The 21559-nt window shown below is 36.2% G+C and overlaps 1 protein-coding gene and 2 long non-coding RNA genes across 3 annotated transcripts in view; 2 read left to right on the top strand and 1 right to left on the bottom strand.

The window, feature by feature from the left end:
- LOC141312710 (C-1-tetrahydrofolate synthase, cytoplasmic-like) overlaps nt 1-21559 on the bottom strand; it is a 168128-nt gene that overhangs the window by 105017 nt on the left and 41552 nt on the right. The gene's annotated exons all lie outside the window — the stretch shown is intronic.
- On the top strand, nt 13462-14913 carry LOC141312713 (uncharacterized). The gene is made up of 4 exons (XR_012349259.1): nt 13462-13720; nt 14060-14085; nt 14263-14359; nt 14691-14913. It is a non-coding gene; the product is annotated as an uncharacterized lncRNA (long non-coding RNA).
- Nucleotides 15117-18202, top strand: LOC141312738 (uncharacterized). Its single transcript, XR_012349265.1, has 2 exons — nt 15117-15170; nt 16875-18202. It is a non-coding gene; the product is annotated as an uncharacterized lncRNA (long non-coding RNA).

Raw genomic sequence — 21559 nt, 5'->3', positions numbered from 1 at the left:
TTAAAGAACTACATTAGCTGCAAATGAGCTTTTCAGTTTCACTAACGACCATGTTACCGAGCTGTGACTTACTTTCACTTTGAACTCGGTGGAAAATGCATATAAATAATGCCTTTAAAATTACAATATTCCAGCCATTTAATTGTAAATACCCATTAGAACACATCAAGACCTGAATTCAGCTGTTTGAGCGAATTTATTGAAAACCCTAAGCATTTCCTTCACCGCGTACAGATTGCTTTCAACGAGTATACATGGAGACGAACGACATAATTTGCACGAATTAGAACGCCTTTACAATTACAATATTGCAGCGATTTAATTCAGTCCACCCATTAGAAAATATCAACAGCTAAATGCAGTTGTTTGTGAGCATTTTGTTTTCATACAGAGAGCGATGTGTTCAGCAGTTACACATGAGCTCCGAGATGTCCGACTGACAATTATACATGACTGCACGTCTTTTAAAGGTATTTTAATACAAACACTCCAGCGATTCCACACAATAATATAGAAGAATATTTTAAAGACCTACATTGAGTGCAAATGACTTTTTTCACAGGCTTAACTAACTAACATTGAATGCACTGCTCAGTCTTCATCTGCATCAAAGACATCATTTGCACGTCTTTTAAATGTATTTAAATACAAACACTCCAGCGATTAAACACAATAATAGTAGAGTAATATATTACACAGCTTAAATGCTTGCTTATTAATGCTTTTAGGCTCAACCGCACAGCAACGCTTTCAAGCACCCGCTGCACACTTGTTGTATGGCAAGCCGTTTTAACCTAAATACACATAAATCCTCTATGGCAAGCTGTTTTAGCCTAAAATATACTAAGCATTACTTATTGTAATAGCATTTTTACTAGCAACAATTCAATCAAAGAGCTCTAAGTGTTCTGGGCTGGCCCTTTTGCCCGAAGGCTGCCCGATTTGCTTCTCCAAGCCAACATTTAAAGTTTGTCATCGAACTTTAGCTTCTAGTTATGTTGGCTTGGAGAAGCCAACATATTGTTATGCTATTTAAACTTATTATTATTATTAAACTTCTTCTGAGACTAAAATTCTATACGCTACTCCTCCTAGAGCTTTAAGGCTACAAGCCCCAAACTCGGCAGAGCCCTGGGCCCTGACCCCGAGATTGTTGCTATATCTTTTTAGACTGATCAGACTTACAGTTGAGTTATTATTAATTTTTTTACATTAAAAATTCCTAAAATTTCGCCCTCTAATGGAGCAATATTCCAGTATGGCAAGCCGTTTTAACCTAAAATCCACACATGATCCTCTATGGCAAGCTGTTTTAGCCTAAAATATACTAAGCATTTCTTGTCGTACTGCCATTTTTACTAGCAACAATTCAATTTAGAGAGCTCTAAGTGTTCTGGGCTGGCCCTTTTGCCCCAAGGCTGCCCAGTTTGGCTCTCCAAGCCAACATTTAAAGTTTGTCATCGAACTTTAGCTTCTAGTTATGTTGGCTTGGAGAAGCCAACATATTGTTATGCTATTTAAACTTATTATTATTATTATTAAAATTCTTCTGAGACTAAAATTCTATACGCTACTCCTCCTAGAGCTTTAAGGCTACAAGCCCCAAACTCGGCGGAGCCCTGGGCCCTGGTCACGAAAGTGTTGCTATATCTTTTTGGAATGATCAGACTTACAGTTGATTTAATATTAATTTTTTTACATGAAAAATTTCTATAGGATTTCAATGGGCTGAGAAAAAATGCGCCATCTAGAGGCGCAATACCTCTCGACTGAAGAGGCGGGACTCAAACCTCTTGCTTACAGTCACTCTGAAATCGGTGGAAATACAAATAAATACCGCCTTTTAAAATTAAATATTCCAGCGATTTAATTGTAAATACCCATTAGAACACATCAACAGCTAAATTCAGTGGTTTGTGAGCAGTTCTTGTAAAAGAAATGCTTGCACCCTTCAGCGAGTATACAAGCCGTCAGCACGAACTCTCTCTGTATGTGCTCATAAACAACATAAATTGCACGAATTAGAGTGCCTTTAAAATTTATATATTTCAGCGATTTATTTGTAAATACCCATTAGAACACATCAAAAAATCAACCTTTTGTGATCTGTTTTATTTCAAAGTTAAAGCACTGTCTTCAGCAAATGTGTTATACAGATCGAGCTTTACGGCTCGGAGCTAATTTACCCGACTGAGAATTATACATGACTGCGCGTCTTTTAAAAGCATTTAAATAAAAACACTCCAGCGATCCAACACAATAAATATACAAGAATATTTTAAAGAACTATATTAGCTGCAAATGAGCTGTTCAATAGGTTTCACTAACGAACATGTTACCGAGCTGTAACCTATACTTTCACTTTGACTTCGGTGTAAAATGCATATAAATAACGCCTTTAAAATTACAATATTCCAGCCATTTAATTATAAATACCCATTAGAACACATCAAGACCTGAATTCAGCTGTTTGAACGAATTTATTGAAAACCCGAAGCATTTCCTTCACCGCGTACAGATTGCCTTCAACTATGATACATGGAGACGAACGACATAATTTGCACGAATTTGACCGCCTTTAAAATTACAATATTGCAGCGAATTAATTAAGTCCACCCATTAGAGAATATCAACAGCTAAATGCAGTTGTTCGTGAGTATTTTTTTTTTCATACAGAGAGCGCTGTGTTCAGCAGTGTGTTATGAGCTCCAAGATGTCCAACTGACAATTATACATGACTGCACGTCTTTTAAAGGCATTTAAATACAAACACTCCAGCGATTGCACACAATAAATATAGAAGAATATTTTAAAGACCTACATTGAGTGCAAATGACTTTTTTCACTGGCTTAACTAACTAACATTGAATGCACTGCTCAGTCTTCATCTACATCATTTGCACGTCTTTTAAAGGTATACAAACACTCCAGCGATTAAACACAATAATAGTAGAGTAATATATTACACAGCTTAAATGCTTGCTTATTTCTGCTTTTAGGCTCAACCACACAGCAACGCTTTCAAGCACGCGCTGCACACTTGTTGTATGGCAAGCCGTTTTAACCTAAAATACACATAAATCCTCTATGGCAAGCTGTTTAGCCTAAAATATACTAAGCATTACTTATCGTAATAGCATTTTTACTAGCAACAATTCAATCAGAGAGCTCTAAGTGTTCTGGGCTGGCCCTTTTGCCCGAAGGCTGCCCGGTTTGCTTCTCCAAGCCAACATTTAAAGTTTGTCATCGAACTTTAGCTTCTAGTTATGTTGGCTTGGAGAAGCCAACATATTGTTATGCTATTTAAACTTATTATTATTATTAAACTTCTTCTGAGACTAAAATTCTATACGCTACTCCTCCTAGAGCTTTAAGGCTACAAGCCCCAAACTCGGCGGAGCCCTGGGCCCTGGTCACCAAAGTGTTGCTATATCTTTTTGGAATGATCAGACTTACAGTTGATTTAATATTAATTTTTTTACATGAAAAATTTCTATGGGATTTCAATGGGCTGAGAAAAAATGCGCCATCTAAAGGCGCAATACCTCTCCACTGAAGAGGCGGGACTCAAACCTCTTGCTTACAGTCACTCTGAAATCGGTGGAAATACAAATAAATACCGCTTTTTAAAATTTAAATATTACAGCGATTTAACTCTAAATACCCATTAGAACACATCAACAGCTAAATTCAGTGGTTTAAGAGCAGTTCTTGTAAAAGGAAAGCTTGCACCCTTCAGCGAGTATACAAGCCGTCAGCACGAACTCTCTCTGTATGTGCTCACAAACAACAAATTGCACGAATTAGAACGCCTTTAAAATAAATATATTTCAGCGATTTGTTTGTAAATACCCATTAGAACACATCAACAAATCAGCCTTTTGTGATCTGTTTTATTTCAAAGTTAAAGCACTGTCTTCAGCAAATGTGTTATACAGACGAGCTTTCACGGATCGGAGCTAACCTGACTGGCATTATACATGACTGCACGTCTTTTAAAAGCATTTAAATAAAAACACTCCAGCGATCCAACACAATAAATATACAAGAATATTTTAAAGAACTACATTAGCTGCAAATGAGCTGTTCAATAGGTTTCACTAACGAACATGTTACCGAGATGACACTTACTTTCACTTTGATTTCGGTGGAAAATGCATATAAATAACGCCTTTAAAAATACAATATTCCAGCCATTTAATTGTAAATACCCATTACAAACACATCAAGACCTGAATTCAGCTGTTTGAGCGAATTTATTGAAACCCCTAAGCATTTCCTTCACCGCGTACAGATTGCTTTCAACGAGTTTACATGGATACGAACGACATAATTTGCACAAATTTGACCGCCTTTAAAATTACAATATTGCGGCGATTTAATTCAGTCCACCCATTAGAAAATATCAACAGCTAAATGCAGTTGTTTGTGACTATTTTTTTTTTTCATACAGAAAGCGCTGCATTCAGCAGTGTGTTAGACATGAGCTCCGAGATGTCCGACTGAGAATTATACATGACTGCACGTCTTTTAAAGGCATTTAAATAAAAACACTCCAGCGATTCAACACAATAAATATAGAAGAATATTTTAAAGACCTGCATTGGGTGCAAATGACGTTTTTCATAGGCTTAACTAACATGAGATGCACGGCTGCATTTATGTGTCTGTTAACAAAGACATCATTTGCACGTCTTTAAAAGGTATTTTAATACAAACACTCCAGCGATTCAACACAATAATAGTTCAGTCATATAATTAAAAGTTTAAATGCTTGCTTATTTCTGCTTTTCGGCTCAACCGCATGGCAACGCGACGCGGCTTTGAAGCAGGCGCTCATCACTTATTCCAGTATGGCAAGCCGTTTTAACCTAAAATACACATTAATCCACTATGGTGTTCTGGGCTGGCCCTTTTGCCCGAAGGCTGCCCGGTTTGCTTCTCCAAGCCAACATTTAAAGTTTGTCATCGAACTTTAGCTTCTAGTTATTATTAAACTTCTTCTGAGACTAAAATTCTATACGCTACTCCTCCTAGAGCTTTAAGGCTACAAGCCCCAAACTCGGCGGAGCCCTGGGCCCTGGTCACGAAAGTGTTGCTATATCTTTTTGGAATGATCAGACTTACAGTTGATTTAATATTAATTTTTTTGCATGAAAAATTTATATAGGATTTCAATGGGCTGAGAAAAAATGCGCCATCTAGAGGCGCAATACCTCTCCACTGAAGAGGCGGGACTCAAACCTCTTACTTACAGTCACTCTGAAATCGGTGGAAATACAAATAAATACCGCTTTAAAAATTTAAATATTACAGCGATTTAACTCTAAATACCCATTAGAACACATCAACAGCTACATTCAGCTGTGAGCTGTTTTGTGTAAAAGTTAAACCGCTGTCTTTACAGAGTGTGTTACAGATGAGCTTCACATCTCCGTCTGAGAATTATACATGACTGCACGTCTTTTAAAAGCATTTAAATAAAAACACTCCAGCGATCCAACACAATAAATATACAAGAATATTTTAAAGAACTACATTAGCTGCAAATGAGCTGTTCAATAGGTTTCACTAACGAACATGTTACCGAGCTGTGACCCATACTTTCACTTTGACTTCGGTGGAAAATGCATATAAATAACGCCTTTAAAATTACAATATTCCAGCCATTTAATTTTAAATACCCATTAGAACACATCAAGACCTGAATTCAGCTGTTTGAGCGAATTTATTCAAAACCCTAAGCAGTTCCTTCACCGCGTACAGATTGCTTTCAACGAGTATACATGGAGACGAACGACATAATTTGCACGAATTAGAACGCCTTTAAAATTACAATATTGCAGCGGTTTAATTCATTCCACCCATTAGAAAATATCAACAGCTAAATGCAGTTGTTTGTGAGTATTTTTTATTTCATACAGAGAGCGCTGTGTTCAGCAGTGTAGACATGAGCTCCGATATGTCCGTCTGAGAATTATACATGACTGAACGTCTTTTAAAGGCATGTAAATACAAACACTCCAGCGATTGCACACAATAAATATAGAAGAATATTTTAAAGACCTGCATTGGGTGCAAATGACGTTTTTCATAGGCTTAACTAACTAACAGGAGATGCACGGCTGCATTTATGTGTCTTAACAAAGACATCATTTGCATGTCTTTTAAAGGTATTTTAATACAAACACTCCAGCGATTCCACACAATAAATATAGAAGAATATTTTAAAGACCTACATTGAGTGCAAATGACTTTTTTCACAGGCTTAACTAACTAACATTGAATGCACTGCTCAGTCTTCATCTGCATCAAAGACATCATTTGCACGTCTTTTAAATGTATTTAAATACAAACACTCCAGCGATTAAACACAATAATAGTAGAGAAATATATTACACAGCTTAAATGCTTGCTTATTTCTGCTTTTAGGCTCAACCGCACAGCAACGCGTCGTGGCTTTCAAGTACCCGCTGCACACTTGTTGTATGGCAAGCCGTTTTAACCTAAAATGCACATAAATCCTCTATGGCAAGCTGTTTTAGCCTAAAATATACTAAGCATTACTTATCGTAATAGCATTTTTACTAGCAACAATTCAATCAGAGAGCTCTAAGTGTTCTGGGCTGGCCCTTTTGCCCGAAGGCTGCCCGGTTTGCTTCTCCAAGCCAACATTTAAAGTTTGTCATCGAACTTTAGCTTCTAGTTATGTTGGCTTGGAGAAGCCAACATATTGTTATGCTATTTAAACTTATTATTATTATTATTAAAATTCTTCTGAGACTAAAATTCTATACGCTACTCCTCCTAGAGCTTTAAGGCTACAAGCCCCAAACTCGGCGGAGCCCTGGGCCCTGGTCACCAAAGTGTTGCTATATCTTTTTGGAATGATCAGACTTACAGTTGATTTAATATTAATTTTTTTACATGAAAAATTTCTATAGGATTTCAATGGGCTGAGAAAAAATGCGCCATCTAGAGGCGCAATACCTCTCGACTGAAGAGGCGGGACTCAAACCTCTTGCTTACAGTCACTCTGAAATCGGTGGAAATACAAATAAATACCGCCTTTTAAAATTAAATATTCCAGCGATTTAATTGTAAATACCCATTAGAACACATCAACAGCTAAATTCAGTGGTTTGTGAGCAGTTCTTGTAAAAGAAATGCTTGCACCCTTCAGCGAGTATACAAGCCGTCAGCACGAACTCTCTCTGTATGTGCTCATAAACAACATAAATTGCACGAATTAGAGTGCCTTTAAAATTTATATATTTCAGCGATTTATTTGTAAATACCCATTAGAACACATCAACAAATCAACCTTTTGTGATCTGTTTTATTTCAAAGTTAAAGCACTGTCTTCAGCAAATGTGTTATACAGATGAGCTTTACGGCTCGGAGCTAACTTACCAGACTGAGAATTATACATGACTGCGCGTCTTTTAAAAGCATTTAAATAAAAACACTCCAGCGATCCAACACAATAAATATACAAGAATATTTTAAAGAACTATATTAGCTGCAAATGAGCTTTTCAGTTTCACTAACGAACATGTTACCGAGCTGTGACTTACTTTCACTTTGAACTCGGTGGAAAATGCATATAAATAACGCCTTTAAAATGACAATATTCCAGCCATTTAATTATAAATACCCATTAGAACACATCAAGACCTGAATTCAGCTGTTTGAACGAATTTATTGAAAACCCGAAGCATTTCCTTCACCGCGTACAGATTGCCTTCAACTATGATACATGGAGACGAACGACATAATTTGCACGAATTTGACCGCCTTTAAAATTACAATATTGCAGCGATTTAATTAAGTCCACCCATTAGAGAATATCAACAGCTAAATGCAGTTGTTCGTGAGTATTTTTTTTTTTCATACAGAGAGCGCTGTGTTCAGCAGTGTGTTATGAGCTCCGAGATGTCCGACTGAGAATTATACATGACTGCACGTCTTTTAAAGGCATTTAAATACAAACACTCCAGCGATTGCACACAATAAATATAGAAGAATATTTTAAAGACCTACATTGAGTGCAAATGACTTTTTTCACTGGCTTAACTAACTAACATTGAATGCACTGCTCAGTCTTCATCTGCATCAAAGACATCATTTGCACGTCTTTTAAAGGTATACAAACACTCCAGCGATTAAACACAATAATAGTAGAGTAATATATTACACAGCTTAAATGCTTGCTTATTTCTGCTTTTAGGCTCAACCGCACAGCAACGCTTTCAAGCACGCGCTGCACACTTGTTGTATGGCAAGCCGTTTTAACCTAAAATACACATAAATCCTCTATGGCAAGCTGTTTAGCCTAAAATATACTAAGCATTACTTATCGTAATAGCATTTTTACTAGCAACAATTCAATCAGAGAGCTCTAAGTGTTCTGGGCTGGCCCTTTTGCCCGAAAGGCTGCCCGGTTTGCTTCTCCAAGCCAACATTTAAAGTTTGTCATCGAACTTTAGCTTCTAGTTATGTTGGCTTGGAGAAGCCAACATATTGTTATGCTATTTAAACTTATTATTATGTTGGCTTGGAGAGCCAACATACTGTTATGCTATTTAAACTTATTATTATTATTATTATTATGTTGGCTTGGAGAGCCAACATACTGTTATGCTATTTAAACTTATTATTATTATTATATGTTATTATTCTTATGGTACACGAATTTACAAACGCTACTCCTCCTAGGGCTTGAATGCCACAAGCCCCAAACTTGGCAGATACCTGGGTCCTGCTCTGAAGTTAGTTGCTATATCTTTTTAGACTGATCAGACTTACAGTTGATTTATTATTAATTTTTGAATATGACACATTTCCCAATGAATTACATGGGCTGAGAAAAAATGCGCCCTCTAACAGTAATACCTCTCGACTGAAGAGGCGGGACTCAAACCTCTCACTTACAGATCTTTACTCTGAAATCGGTGGAAATACAAATAAATATCGCCTTAAAAATTTAATTATTACAGCGATTTAACTCTAAATACGCATTAGAACATATCAACAGTTAAATTCAGTGGTTTGTGAGTAGTTCTTGTAAAAGAAAAGCTCGCACCCTTCAGCGCTTATACAAGCCGTCAGCACGAACTCTCTCTGTATGTGCTCACAAACAACATAAATTGCACGAATTAGAACGCCTTTAAAATAAATATATTTCAGCGATTTGTTTGTAAATACCCATTAGAACACATCAACAAATCAACCTTTTGTGATCTGTTTTATTTCAAAGTTAAAGCACTGTCTTCAGCAAATGTGTTATACAGACGAGCTTTCACGGCTCGGAGCTAACTTACCCGACTGAGAATAATACATGACTGAACGTCTTTTAAAAGCAGTTAAATAAAAACACTCCAGCGATCCAACACAATAAATATACAAGAATATTTTAAAGAACTATATTAGCTGCAAATGAGCTATTCAATAGGTTTCACTAACGAACATGTTACCGAGCTGTGACCTATACTTTCACTTTGACTTCGGTGGAAAATGCATATAAATAACGCCTTTAAAATTACAATATTCCAGCCATTTAATTGTAAATACCCATTAGAACACATCAAGACCTGAATTCAGCTGTTTGAGTGAATTTATTGAAACCCCTAAGCATTTCCTTCACCGCGTACAGATTGCTTTCAACGAGTATACATGGAGACGAACGACATAATTTGCACGAATTAGAACGCCTTTAAAATTACAATATTGCAGCGATTTAATTCAGTCCACCCATTAGAAAATATCAACAGCTAAATGCAGTTGTTTGTGAGCATTTTGTTTTCATAGAGAGCGCTGCGTTCAGCAGTGTGTTAGACATGAGCTCCGAGATGTCCGTCTGAGAATTATACATGACTGCACGTCTTTTAAAGGCATTTAAATACAAACATTCCAGCGATTGCACACAATAAATATAGAAGAATATTTTAAAGACCTACATTGGGTGCAAATGACTTTTTTCATAGGCTTAACTAACTAACATTGGATGCACTGCTCAGTCTTCGTCTGCATCATCAAACACATCATTTGCACGTCTTTTAAAGGTATTTAAATACAAACACTCCAGCGATTAAACACAATAATAGTAGAGTAATATATTACACAGCTTAAATGCTTGCTTATTTCTGCTTTTAGGCTCAACCGCACAGCAACGCGTCGTGGGTTTCAAGCACGCGCTGCAAACTTGTTGTATGGCAAGCCGTTTTATCGTAAAATCCACACACGATCCTCTATGGCAAGCTGTTTTAGCCTAAAATATACTAAGCATTTCTTGTCGTACTGCCATTTTTACTAGCAACAATTCAATCAGAGAGCTCTAAGTGTTCTGGGCTGTCCCTTTTGCCCCAAGGCTGCCCAATTTGGCTCTCCAAGCCAACATTTAAAGTTTGTCATCGAACTTTAGCTTCTAGTTATTATATGTTATTATTCTTATGACCTAAGAAAATTTCTGACAGCTACTCCTCCGAGGCCTTTGAAGCCACAAGGCCCAAACTTGGCAGAGACCTGGGCCCTTGTCCCGAAAGAGTTGCTATATCTATTTGGACTGATCAGATGTACAGTTGATTTATTATTAATTTTTGAAAATGACATATTTCCCAATGAATTACATGGGCTGAGAAAAAATGCGCCCTCTAGCAGTAATACCTCTCGACTGAAGAGGCGGGACTCAAACCTCTTACTTACAGTCACTCTGAAATCGGTGGAAATACAAATAAATACCGCCTTAAAAATGTAAATATTACAGCGATTTAACTCTAAAAACCCATTAGAACATATCAACAGCTAAGTTCAGTGGTTTGTGAGTAGTTCTTGTAAAAGAAAAGCTCGCACCCTTCAGCGAGTATACAAGCCGTCAGCACGAACTCTCTCCGTATGTGCTCATAAACAACATAACTTGCACGAATTAGAACGCCTTTAAAATTAATATATTTCAGCGACTTATTTGTAAATACCCATTAGAACACATCAACAAATCAGCCTTTTGTGATCTGTTTTATTTCAAAGTTAAAGCACTGTCTTCAGCAAATGTGTTATACAGACGAGCTTTCACGGCTCGGAGCTAACTTACCCGACTGAGAATTAAACATGACTGCACGTCTTTTAAAAGCATTTAAATAAAAACACTCCAGCGATCCAACACAATCAATATACAAGAATATTTTAAAGAACTACATTAGCTGCAAATGAGCTTTTCAATACGTTTCACTAACGAACATGTTACCGAGCTGTGACTTACTTTCACTTTGAATTTAGTGGAAAATGCATATAAATAATGCCTTTAAAATTACAATATTCCAGCCATTTAATTGTAAATACCCATTAGAACACATCAAGACCTGAATTCAGCTGTTTGAGCGAATTTATTGAAAACCCTAAGCATTTCCTTCACCGCATACAGATTGCTTTCAACGAGTATACATGGAGACGAACGACATAATTTGCACGAATTAGAACGCCTTTAAAATTACAATATTGCAGCGATTTAATTCAGTCCACCCATTAGAAAATATCAACAGCTAAATGCAGTTGTTTGTGAGCATTTTGTTTTCAGAGAGCGCTGCGTTCAGCAGTGTGTTAGACATGCATGAGCTCCGAGATGTCCGTCTGAGAATTATACATGACTGCACGTCTTTTAAAGGCATTTAAATAAAAACACTCCAGCGATTCAACACAATAAATATAGAAGAATATTTTTAAAGACCTGCATTGGGTGCAAATTACGTTTTTCATAGGCTTAACTTTAACATGAGATGCAAGGCTGCATTTATGTGTCTGTTAACAAAGACATCATTTGCACGTCTTTTAAAGGTATTTTAATACAAACACTCCAGCGATTCAACACAATAATAGTTCAGTCATATAATAAAAAGTTTAAATGCTTGCTTATTTCTGCTTTTCGGCTCAACCGCACGGCAACGCGACGCGGCTTTGAAGCAGGCGCTCATCACTTATTCCAGTATGGCAAGCCGTTTTAACCTAAAATACACATATTAATCCACTATGGTGTTCTGGGCTGGCCCTTTTGCCCGAAGGCTGCCCAATTTGGCTCTCCAAGCCAACATTTAAAGTTTGTCATCGAACTTTAGCTTCTAGTTATATTTTATTATTCTTATGACCTAAAGGAATTTCTGACAGCTACTCCTCCGAGGCCTTTGAAGCCACAAGGCCCAAACTTGGCAGAGACCTGGGCCCTTGTCCCGAAAGAGTTGCTATATCTATTTGGACTGATCAGATGTACAGTTGATTTATTATTAATTTTTGAATATGACAAATTTCCCAATGAATTACATGGGCTGAGAAAAAATGCGCCCTCTAACAGTAATACCTCTTGACTGAAGAGGCGGGACTCAAAGCTCTTACTTACAGTCACTCTGAAAACGGTGGAAATACAAATAAATACCGCCTTAAAAATGTAAATATTACAGCGATTTAACTCTAAATACCCATTAGAACATATCAACAGCTAAATTCAGTGGTTTGTGAGTAGTTCTTGTAAAAGAAAAGATCGCACCCTTCAGCACTTATACAAGCCATAAGCACTCTCTCTCTCTCGACATGTGCTCACAAACAACATAAATTGCACGAATTAGAACGCCTTTAATATAAATATATTTCAGCGATTTGTTTGTAAATACCCATTAGAACACATCAACAAATCAGCCTTTTGTGATCTGTTTTATTTCAAAGTTAAAGCACTGTCTTCAGCAAATGTGTTATACAGACAAGCTTTCACGGATCGGAGCTAACCTGACTGAGAATTATACATGACTGCACGTCTTTTAAAAGCATTTAAATAAAAACACTCCAGCGATCCAACACAATAAATATACAAGAATATTTTAAAGAACTACATTAGCTGCAAATGAGCTGTTCAATAGGTTTCACTAACGAACATGTTACCGAGCTGAGACTTACTTTCACTTTGATTTCGGTGGAAAATGCATATAAATAACGCCTTTAAAATTACAATACTCCAGCCATTTAATTGTAAATACCCATTAGAAACACATCAAGACCTGAATTCAGCTGTTTGAGCGAATTTATTGAAACCCCTAAGCATTTCCTTCACCGCGTACAGATTGCTTTCAACGAGTTTACATGGAGAGGAACGACATAATTTGCACAAATTTGACCGCCTTTAAAATTATAATATTGCAGCGATTTAATTCAGTCCACCCATTACAAAATATCAACAGCTAAATGCAGTTGTTTGTGACTATTTTTTTTTTTTTCATACAGAAAGCGCTGCATTCAGCAGTGTGTTAGACATGATGAGCTCCGAGATGTCCGACTGAGAATTATAAATGACTGCACGTCTTTTAAAGGCATTTAAATAAAAACACTCCAGCGATTCAACACAATAAATATAGAAGAATATTTTAAAGACCTGCATTGGGTGAAAATGACGTTTTTCATAGGCTTAACTAACATCCCAGACAGCACACATACGTCGGGCCGACGTCGGCCCGTGAACAGAACGTCGGCCTCATAAACTCTAGATCTAAAAAGGATCGGCCAGGCGTAGGCGGGTGTAATTCAGTCACTGCTCTATTTTGCCAGCTCATCAAACATCGGCTCTGAGTCGGCTCACGACAAAAGGCCGATGCCGCACTTTTCTGTTTGAATTTGTACGGTTATTCGTCTCTTAGCAACCCACCAGAAAGATGGCTACACCTCCGGCGACATCCGTGGCTTTCAGGTAAGTTTTCACTTGAGTTAAATTGGAAAAAATATATTATTTTGTTAATTCCGTGACACTTTATAACTAATAAGGCGCTTGGTGCACTGTAGTACAGGTAAAAAGACTTTGCCTTGAGCCCAACTTGAGAATTGGGCTCATTTCCAAATAACTTTTACTTGTTAAGCTAACGTTAACGGATTACTGTGTTTCCAGTAGTTTTTCTGAGGGGACGAGCTAACGTTAGACGCTGAGCAGCAAAAAGCTTAGTTCAGAGTTTGTTTTTAGTTTTTATTTCAATAGTGTTACACTGCTTTGTCCTAACTAACGTTTTTCGTCGTGTTTTTCACTCTGTTACAGGCTGCCAGAAAGTCTCCGTCTCTATGGTGAGCCATGCTAACGTTATTGTTGCGGTTCCTTTTTAAACTAAAAATTTGTTTTAAATTCATGATTGGATAATGATTAAATGAAACTAGATTAATAATGTAATGATTCAATTCTAGATGTTTACTTTTGTAAATACTGCGTGACTTTGACGTATTTTAATATGTTGAATATCTAAGTTTACGCTGGAGAGGTTGCCATGGAAACGGGGCGGCAGCAAGACACCTGACACAAAACTCCGTCTCTCGGTGCTGTTGTCGTCGTCGCTGCTTTTAGGTAAGTTTAGTGCTTAAAATCACACAAGTATTACATATAACTGTTCCTTACTTGTAATTGACTCGTTTCTGTTGAATATTTACTTAGTAGAAATGGTTTAATGTCTTCGAAAAAGTTCGTTAGCATCTCACAGATGAGGTATGCTAACTCTAGAGATTGAGCTCTTGTTTATGAATTTTTTTTATTTTTATTTATTTATTTTTTTTGCTGACAGATTGTCTGTGGGTTATTGGAAGTAGGCTCATTTATTGAACCTAAATGGCTGAAAACAAGTGAAAATGCTTCTTGATCTTGTAAGGTAAACACATACTGACAAAATATGTTCTTTCAGGATGACAGAAATAAAGCCTCCACAACAGAAGGGAAGCTCCAAGGTTTCAAAATGTCTGAATAGAGCTGCTGACAGAAGCAGGAAATACAGGTGAACCGAAGAAGCTCATAAAAATAACTTAATATGCATTTTTCACACAATATATTTAACCTATATAACCATGTGTCTGTTAAATTATTTTGCTAAATTAATATTTATTATAGTAATTTTAAGAAGCTTTTCACATCCAAATGTAACTACTTAACACTAAAAACATATTGTTATATAATTGTAGTATATTATGTATTCTTTTTTTCTGCATTGTACCTGTACTTTAACTTGTTTAACCTTCTAATAAACCAGCAACTGCATACTAAATATTGTGGTCTCTGTGACAAATTGCATGTTTTGTTCCTAGATTCTTCCATGATGATGGCCTGTGGCACATCAGCAGACTCAGAGTGAACCTTCTTCTCCAAAGTACTCTAAACCAATGATCTAGTAAGTAAAATATCAAACATACACTACTGTTTCGTAAGTTTTGGTATGGTAAAGTTTCTTCTGCCCACCACAGCTTTGTGTATTTTGATAAATAATACAGTTAAGCAGTAATATTGTAAATTTAATATAATTTAAAATGATTGTTCTCTATTTTAATATAGTTAGAGAACTAATTTATTTCTGTGATGCAAAGCTACATTTTCAGTATCTTTACTCCGGTCTTCAGGGTCACATGATCCTTCAGAAATCATTAATCATGTGTTTGAGTTTAAGCAAGAGGATATTTTGATGAATAAAAATATATATATATTTTTTCTTTTTTTTCATTTACAGCATTTATTTAGTTTCCTTTAACTTTTGATAATTGATAATGATAAGACATTGATAATTAGACATTAAAAATGTTTTTTCAGCAGCAAATCACCAAATTAGAATGATTTCTGAAGGATCATGTCACACTGAAGACTGGAGTAAAGATGCTGAAAATGCAGCTTTGATAAAAAGAAATTAAGTTCACAATATATTCACAAAAATCTGTTAATTTGTAATAATATTTTACAATATTATTGTTTTTACTTCATTTTTGATCAAATAAATGCAGCCTTGGTGAGCAGAAGTGTCTTATTTCAAAGAAGTAAACTTTTGAAAGGAAGTGCACATTACAGTTATGATGTACCTCCCACTTATAGGGCTAGTTCACCTAAAAATGAACATTCTGTCATTAATTACTCACGCTAATGTTGTTCCAAACCCGTAAGACCTCCTTTCATCTTCTGAACACAATTTAAGATATTTTTGATAAAATCCAAGAGTTTTCTGACCCTGCATAGACAGCAAGGGTACCACCAAGACAGAGAAGGGTAGTAATGACATTGTTGACATTGTCCATGTGACATCTGTGGTTCTACTGTAGTTTTATGAAACTCTGAGAGTAATTTTGTGCACAAAAGAAACTAAATTGGTACTCTCGTAGCATCATAAAATGAAGGTTGAATCGCTGATGTCACATGGACTATTTTAATAATGCTTTTACTACCCTTCTGTGTCTTGACCGTGTCAGGGCCCTTGCTGTATATGCAGGGTCAGAAAGCTCTCAGATTTCATCCAAAACATCTTAATTGGTGTTTTTAAGATGAACAAAGGTCTTACAGTTTTGTAATGACATGAGAGTGAGGAATTAATGACAGAATTTTCATATTTGGGTGAACTAACCCTTAAAATTATACTGTGGCATATGTAGTCCATTCCGTGTCTGCTCCCTGAATACTGAGGGCAAATAATATATTTACCAAGGGTTCTATAAAAATTCTTATTGTGATTAAACCAGATCACAATAAACACAAATACGGGCAACAGCAGCGATAGTATTTGGCCTCTAATGAGGTTACAAAACTCTGGACTATTGATAATAGTGAGAATGTATCAAAGTCCACTAAAGTATATAAGCACATTTTTTGTATTTTATTCCTTAACTTTAAAATAGTCTTCCTGATAATGTCCAGGGGTCAGGTACAATCTTTTTGTTTAAATTAAATAAAAATACACATTTTTAGCCAAGCATTCACATAACACATCTCAAAACATTGCACTACAATTATATGTAATTTAAATAAATCATCCTTTGTCTGAAATAATATGAAAAGCTGCTATGCTAATCTTTCTCCTTTTGCTTTCCTGTTTCTTTCTCTGGATGCCCATCCCAAGGTTACCAGAGGTTACACCAGTTCAAGATCAGATCCAGCCTTACTTGTGAAGACTTCAGAAGACCGCAACACTCAAGTCTTCAGATGATGCCAGCTGTACATGGACATACAAAACTGTGAAATATTATCCTTATATTGCCTTTAAGGGTATACATTTTCAAGCCGCTTTGTATTATTGCAGTGTTTCTAATATCTGTAAATCTGTTTACCTATAAATCCCTTTTTACTTATAAGCAACACTCTGCAGGATGACTCATAATGAAATTATGAATTTTGACAAAAACACTTTTTGCATCAACAAAATGACAAAATACTGCGTTTTCCGTCATGCAGCAGAGTTTTGCTCATAAATAAACTGGGGATCTCAGAGAAATCTTTTACATATATTAACAACTTTGTAACATACAAAGTGGATTGAACATTGTTGACCTTACCCTTTAATAATGTTAAATGATTGTGTTTAACTGAACACTTCACTGGAGACTTTAGTAATGTTTTATCATAAAAGATTTTAAAATTTGTATCATATAACTTAAAACATTTTAACTGCTGTAGTGTTTGCTCAGTTTTTATTTTGTGTTCATGTAGCTCTTGTAATATTGTACATTGGTTTTTGCCATGAAGATAGATTAGATTCTGATGTGGCAATGAAAATAGATAATTACCTTTATCTTTGAGATGCTGTCATATGGACATTTCTTTGTTGCTAAAAGATCTTTCCCAGTAAGTCTCAGTCACCTCTGGCTGATTAAAGTTTTTTTTTTTTTTTTACATTGTAACCTTGGAAAAATGCATTTTCTGTAAACCTACTTTGAAATGAGAAGTATTATGAAATGTGTATATAATTATAGAGCAGTTAACCATGGTTTTTCAATAGCAAAACTGTAGCAACTATAAGTGTAGTAAACAAGTTTTTTTTTTTTTTTTTTTTTTTTTGGTTCATAAGGTTTTGATGCCATGGTTCTACTATAGTTGAATTGTAGTAATACTAAAGTAAAACTGTGGTAAGCATGACTGTAGTAACCATAGTTTTTTAAAATCATAATAAATGTGGTTGCTATGGTTTTACTGCAAATACTATAGTAATGGTTAGTTTTGTACTTACTGTGGTTTTAATGCAACAGTCATTGTTAAACGGTTATTGTAGTAAAAATATTGATTTAGTTTTTACTATGGTTTTACTGCAAATGCTGTGGTTAATCTTTGAAAGAGTGAATGATTCTCATTTGTATGTCACTTTTGATACAAATATATCTGATAAATGTAAATGTATTTGTATGTTTAATGTCTGCCTTGAAAATGTTAATAAACAAGCAACCGTTATTGAGAGTGGTGTCCTGTGTATTGTTTTATTATAAACCAGCGGCTCCTGCCGCGGGTGGTACGTTAGAATAGGAATGAGCGAAACGCCGGTGAACCACGCCGAGCAGCCGGGATTTAAAGCTGCATCGGCCGAATGTCGGCCGGAGAGCATTTGCGATCAAATGCCGACATCGCGGCGACGTCTTGCCGATTAGCAAACGACCTCGGAGCGACATCGCGCCGATGGAATTTTGTAAGTCGGGACGACGTCGGCCCAACGTATGTGTGCTATCTGGGATGAGATGCACGGCTGCATTTATGTGTCTGTTAACAAAGACATCATTTGCACGTCTTTTAAAGGTATTTTAATACAAACACTCCGGCGATTCAACACAATAATAGTTCAGTCATATAATAAAAAGTTTAAATGCTTGCTTATTTCTGCTTTTCGGCTCAACCGCACGGCAACGCGACGCGGCTTTGAAGCAGGCGCTCATCACTTATTCCAGTATGGCAAGCCGTTTTAACCTAAAATACACATATTAATCCACTATGGTGTTCTGGGCTGGCCCTTTTACCCGAAGGCTGCCAGGTTTGCTTCTCCAAGCCAACATTTAAAGTTTGTCATCGAACTTTAGCTTCTAGTTATGTTGGCTTGGAGAGCCAACATATTGTTATGCTATTTAAACTTATTATTATTATTAAAATTCTTCTGAGACTAAAATTCTATACGCTACTCCTCCTAGAGCTTTAAGCCTACAAGCCCCAAACTCGGCGGAGCCCTGGGCCCTGGTCACGAAAGTGTTGCTATATCTTTTTGGAATGATCAGACTTACAGTTGATTTAATATTAATTTTTTTATATTAAAAATTCCTAAAATTTCGCCCTCTAATGGAGCAATACCTCTCCACTGAATGGAAATATGTCCCATAGAATTGAATGGGCTGAGAAAAAGGCGCCCTCTAAAGGAGTAAATCCTCTCTACTCAACAGGAGATCGCTGAGCTCTGACCTACTTTCACTTTGACTTAGGTGGAAAATGCAAATAAATAACGCCTTTAAAATTAAAATATTCCAGCGATTTAATTGTAAATACCCATTAGAACACACCAAGACCTGAATTCAGCTATTTGAGCTAATTTATTCAAAACTCTAAGCATTTCCTTCACCGTGTACAGCTTCAGCGCGTACTCTCTCTGAATATCTGCTCACAAACGACCTAATTTGCTCGAATTAGAACGCCTTTAAAATTAAAATATTACAGCGATTTAACTCTAAATACCCATTACAACACATCAACAGCTAAATCAGTTTGTGATCTGTTTTATTTCAAAGTTGAAGCAGTGTCTTCAGCAAATGTATTACACAGACGAGCTTCACGGCTCGGAGCTAACTTACGTTACCTGACTGAGAATTATACATGACTGCACGTCTTTTAAAAGCATTTAAATAAAAACACTCCAGCGATTGTACACAATAAATATAGAAGAATATTTTAAAGAGCTACATTGGGTGTAAATGAGCTATTTCAAACGTTTTACTAACGAACATGAGATGTACGGCTGCATTATCAGTCTGTCAACAAATACATAATTTGCACGTCTTTTAAAGGCATTTAAATAAAAACACTCCAGCGATTGCACACAATAAATATAGAACAATATTTTAAAGAGCCGCATTGAATGCAAATGACCTGTTTCAAAGGTTTTTACTAACGAACATGAGATGCACGGCTGCATCCGTCTGTGTCAACAAAGAATTCATTTGCACGTCTTTTAAAGGTAATCAAATAAAAACATTCCAGCGATTGCACACAATAAATATAAAAGAATATTTTAAAGAGCTGCATTGAGTGTAAATGAGCTATTTCAAACGTTTCACTAACGAACATGAGATGCACGGCTGCATTTATGTGTCTGTTAACAAAGACATCATTTGCACGACTTTTAAAGGTATTTTAATACAAACACTCCAGCGATTCAACACAATAATAGTACAGTCATATAATAAAAAGGTTAAATGCTTGCTTATTTCTGCTTTTCGCCTCAACCGCACAGCAACGCGTCGTGGCTTTGAAGCAAGCGCTGCACGAATCTCGTATGGCAAGCCGTTTTAACCTAAAATACACATATTAATCCACTATGGCAAGCTGTTTTAGCCTAAAATATACTAAGCATTACTTATCGTAATAGCATTTTTACTAGCAACAATTCAATTACAGAGCTCTAAGTGTTCTGGGCTGGCCCTTTTGCCCCAAGGCTGCCCAATTTGGCTCTCCAAGCCAACATTTAAAGTTTGTCATGGAACTTTAGCTTCTAGTTATTATTAAACTTCTTCTGAGACTAAAATTCTATACGCTACTCCTCCTAGAGCTTTAAGGCTACAAGCCCCAAACTCGGCAGAGCCCTGGGCCCTGGTCACGAAAGTGTTGCTATATCTTTTTGGAATGATCAGACTTACAGTTGATTTAATATTAATTTTTTTACATGAAAAATTTCTATAGGATTTCAATGGGCTGAGAAAAAATGCGCCATCTAGAGGCGCAATACCTCTCGACTGAAGAGGCGGGACTCAAACCTCTTACTTACAGTCACTCTGAAATCGGTGGAAATACAAATAAATACCGCTTTAAAAATTTAAATATTACAGCGATTTAACTCTAAATACCCATTAGAACACACATCAACAGCTAAATTCAGTGGTTTGTGAGTAGTTCTTGTAAAAGAAAAGCTCGCACCCTTCAGCGAGTATACAAGCCGTCAGCACGAACTCTCTCTGTATGTGCTCATAAACAACATAATTTGCACGAATTAGAACGCCTTTAAAATTAATATATTTCAGCGATTTATTTGTAAATACCCATTAGAACACATCAACAAATCAGCCTTTTGTGATCTGTTTTATTTCAAAGTTAAAGCACTGTCTTCAGCAAATGTGTTATACAGACGAGCTTTCACGGCTCGGAGCTAACTCGACTGAGAATTAAACATGACTGCACGTCTTTTAAAAGCATTTAAATAAAAACACTCCAGCGATCCAACACAATAAATATACAAGAATATTTTAAAGAACTACATTAGCTGCAAATGAGCTATTTAATAGGTTTCACTAACGAACATGTTACCGAGCTGTGATTTACTTTCACTTTGACTTCGGTGGAAAATGCATATAAATAACGCCTTTAAAATTACAATATTCCAGCCATTTAATTGTAAATACCCATTAGAACACATCAAGACCTGAATTCAGCTGTTTGAGCGAATTTATTGAAAACCCTAAGCATTTCCTTCACCGCGTACAGATTGCTTTCAACGAGTATACATGGAGACGAACGACATAATTTGCACGAATTAGAACGCCTTTAAAATTGCAATATTGCAGCGAT

The sequence above is a fragment of the Garra rufa genome, unplaced genomic scaffold (genome assembly GCF_049309525.1).
Source record: "Garra rufa unplaced genomic scaffold, GarRuf1.0 hap1_unplaced_004, whole genome shotgun sequence".
NCBI lineage: Eukaryota > Metazoa > Chordata > Actinopteri > Cypriniformes > Cyprinidae > Garra > Garra rufa.
Note: the sequence above shows the minus strand (reverse complement) of the source record. Positions and strands in the feature narration are given on the sequence as shown.